Source organism: Dendrobates tinctorius, unplaced genomic scaffold, assembly GCF_039654945.1.
Source record: "Dendrobates tinctorius isolate UK_male_01 unplaced genomic scaffold, ASM3965494v1 ptg000370l, whole genome shotgun sequence".
Classification (NCBI taxonomy): domain Eukaryota; kingdom Metazoa; phylum Chordata; class Amphibia; order Anura; family Dendrobatidae; genus Dendrobates; species Dendrobates tinctorius.
In genome coordinates, this window is record NW_027362036.1 from 5120591 (window position 1) to 5124721 (window position 4131).

Sequence of the window (4131 nt, forward strand, 5' to 3'; positions counted from 1 at the left end):
CTGCTTTTTTAAAAGCAATCCCAATTTTTTTTTTATCCTGCTGAGAAGAAGAAAAAAAAACTGCTTCTGCTGCTAGCGATTTTGCCTGTACAACACACCAGTCACTGTGCAGTGCAAGGGGAGGCTATATAGTGGTGTATCAGTGGTATTGGTTGTTGGGCTGCCTTCTAAGGCTTCCTGACATTCCTGCATTGCTGTTTACCCACTGCTCCGCAAACTGCTTTTTTAAAAGCAATCACAATTTTTTTTTGTCCTGCTGAGGTACTGAGCGTGCATTTTTTCACACCATACAGCGGTGTACGCTCCTCACACAGTACCGTGTAACGGCTGTTATCACAGCCACAGTGAAGATATCAGTGAGTCACTCTGTGAGAATAAGTCGAGGACATGTTCCATTCTTACAGACCTGCACTCTAGGGAGATTCCAATTCTGCCCAATTCTACATACACCTTGTAGTTTGTGATACACTAGCCAATTTCTGCCTGTGACATAGCGCTCATATATTCAGTGGGCCTCACACAATCCATAAGTGTCCAGTGTCCACAAGTGTGTGCAGAAATTAAAAATCTCCCTTATCCTCTAGTCACTTTGGTCACAGCTCTGCCATCGAGCCTGTGACAGAGCGCTCAGATACTCAGTGGGCCTCACACAATCCATAAGTGTCCAGTGTCCACAAGTGTGTGCAGAAATTAAAAATCTCCCTTATCCTCTAGTCACTTTGGTCACAGCTCTGCCATCGAGCCTGTGACAGAGCGCTCAAATACTCAGTGGGCCTCACACAATCCATAAGTGTCCAGTGTCCACAAGTGTATGCAGAAATTAAAAATCTCCCTTATCCTCTAGTCACTTTGGTCACAGCTCTGCCATCGAGCCTGTGACAGAGCGCTCAGATACTCAGTGGGCCTCACACAATCCATAAGTGTCCAGTGTCCACAAGTGTGTGCAGAAATTAAAAATCTCCCTTATCCTCTAGTCACTTTGGTCACAGCTCTGCCATCGAGCCTGTGACAGAGCGCTCAGATACTCAGTGGGCCTCACACAATCCATAAGTGTCCAATGTCCACAAGTGTGTGCAGAAATTAAAAATCTCCCTTATCCTCTAGTCACTTTGGTCACAGCTCTGCCATCGAGCCTGTGACAGAGCGCTCAGATACTCAGTGGGCCTCACACAATCCATAAGTGTCCAGTGTCCACAAGTGTGTGCAGAAATTAAAAATCTCCCTTATCCTCTAGTCACTTTGGTCACAGCTCTGCCATCGAGCCTGTGACAGAGCGCTCAGATACTCAGTGGGCCACACACAATCCATAAGTGTCCAGTGTCCACAAGTGTCTGCAGAAATTCATAATCTCCCCTGTCCTATAGACACCTTGTACCTTGTTTTACATTACTATATAGTTTGTTGGATTTTGTCTACATTTCTACCAAAAATGAGGAAGGCTGGTGGAAGAGGCCGTGGAATTGGGCGGGGGTTGGCAGCTGGTAATGATGGTGTTGGTGGTGGATCTGATGGTAGTGGCAAGAGCAAAATAGGACCGAATGCAGGAGGTGTTGAGCCTGCGTCATCGTCTGGCTACATAAGGCCTCGAACGCTTAGTTTTCTAGGAGTTGGCAAACCGCTTTTAAAGCCAGAGCATCAGGAAAAAGTTTTGTCTTACATTGCTGACTCAGCCTCCAGCTCTATCGCCTCCTCTTCTTCAGTTGTAAAAAGTAAAAGCACTGAGTCGTCATTGGAGGCTCATGTTCATGAACCACACCTTTCCTTGTGTCCTTCACCCCAACCAAGATTGAAGGATGACGCAGGCCATAATACTGATTACTCCATGGAGCTGTTTTCACATACCATGCCTGGATTATCAAGTGAAATGGTGAATTACCCAGGCCAAGATGAATCTGACATGGAGTGCACTGATGCACAGCCGCTGATGGATGATTCTGCTGGTACATTCACTCAGAGCACTACATTGTCCTCGCAGTGTACAGAGCCAGATTCTGACCCTGATGAGACTCAGGTGCCCCTTCCCGCACACTATACCACCATACACGGTGACACAGAGGAAGGTGCACATGACATAGAAGAGGAGGTGATGGATGACCCAGTTGTTGACCCAGATTGGCATCCATTGGGGGAAGAGGGTGCTGCTTCCAATAGCTCAGATGAGGAGCATCCACAGCAGACATCGACATCGCAACAGCTGTTATCTGGCAGGCCCGGAGCACTCCAAAGACATGTTCCAAACATCAAAAGAGTTGCTGGACAGCTTGTCCAGAGGGTCAAAAGATCACAGCGTGCTAGGCCGCAAAATGTCTGCCAAAGTAGGAAGAGTGCAGTGTGGCACTTTTTTGAACAAAATCCTCATGATCAGGCCAAGGTTATCTGTAAGAAGTGCGCAAAGACCTTTAGCCGAGGGAAAAATCTGAAAAATTTGAATACCAGTTGCATGCTTAGACATTTAACCAGCATGCACTTGCAAGCATGGACACAACACCAAACCTCAAGTGCCACATGTGCAACTGATCACAATGAAGGTAGTCAGCAACGCTACATTGTTTCCCCCACTGTAAGCCCACTGGTTATCACAGCAGCAAATGTTGAGGTGTCGTTGCAATGCCACAGCAGTCAGGGAATCACACTGTTATATCAACGAAAGACTGATTCTAGGCCATCAGAAAGAACAACAACTCCATCACCATCATCAACCCTCTCTCAGGCCGCCCTGTCCACCGCTACTTCCACCATATGCAGCTCTCAAGTCCAGCTCACCCTCCCAGACACTATGAGTAGGTCAAGAAAGTACTCAGTCTCTCATCCGCGTACACTGGTTTGAACGCCCACATTGCCAAACTAATCTCGTTTGAGATGATGCCCTTTCGGTTGGTGGAAAGCGCAGCTTTCCGCGAACTCATGGCCTATGCAGTACCACGCTATGACCTACCCAGTCGCCACTTCTTCTCTCGCAAAGCCATCCCAGCCCTCCACCATCATGTGAAAGACCGCATTGTCCATTCACTCCAGCAGTCAGTGAGCGGAAAGGTGCACCTCACAACTGATGCATGGTCCAGTCGGCATGGCCAGGGCCGTTACGTGTCCATCACTGCGCACTGGGTTAATGTGGTGGATGCAGGGTCCACAGGGGACAGCGGTGGTGGGACAGTGCTGCCTAGCCCATGGTATAGGAAACAGTTGGTTGTAGGCGTTCGACCCTCCTCCTCCTCCTCCAGAAGCGAAAGCTCGTCCACAGAGCGCAGTCGTACGAGCACTCCATCTGCAGCTGCCACTGTTGCACACGATGTGTCCCCCTATCGAGCAGCTAGTGGAAAGCGTCAGCAGGCTGTGTTGCAGATGATGTGTTTGGGCGACAGACACACCGCCGAGGTGCTGGCCGAGTACTTTCAGCGACAAACTGAGTCATGGCTGGGCAGTGTACATCTTGAGGCAGGCAAGGTAGTTAGTGATAACGGCCGTAATTTTGTGGCAGCCATAGCCCTTTCAAAACTCAGCCACATACCTTGCTTGGCTCATACCTTGAACCTGGTGGTGCAGTGCTTCCTCAAAAATTATCCGGAGTTAACAGCCCTGCTCCAGAAGGTGCGAAGACTGTGCGCGCACATCCGCCGGTCGCCTGTACACTCCGTTCGTATGCAGAAGCTGCAGCGATTGCTCCACCTTCCCAACCACCGCCTCATTATCGACATTGCAACAAGGTGGAACTCCACCCTGCACATGGTGGAGCGGCTGTGCGAGCAGAGGCAGGCCATAATGCATTTGTGGGAGGATACACGGCCAGGCACTTTGAGAGCAGACATGGAGTTGACAGGCGTGCAGTGGTCGAAGCTGAAAGACCTCTGTAAAGTCCTTCAGTGTTTTGAGGAATGCACACGGCTGGTAAGCGCAGACGACGCCATCCTAAGCATGAGCATCCCACTTATGCGTCTGCTCATGCAAACTTTGACGCACCTTAAGGAGCAGGCTTCTGCAGCCAATGTTGATGAGGAGGAGGGATTCCTTGATGATATTCAGCCATTGTCTGCTCAGGGACCTCTCCTGGACGAGGTGGAGGAAGAAGAGGAGGAGGAGGATGATGGGGATGATTACTTAGGGGAGGAGCATGCATCTCGTGGGGCAAGTGAA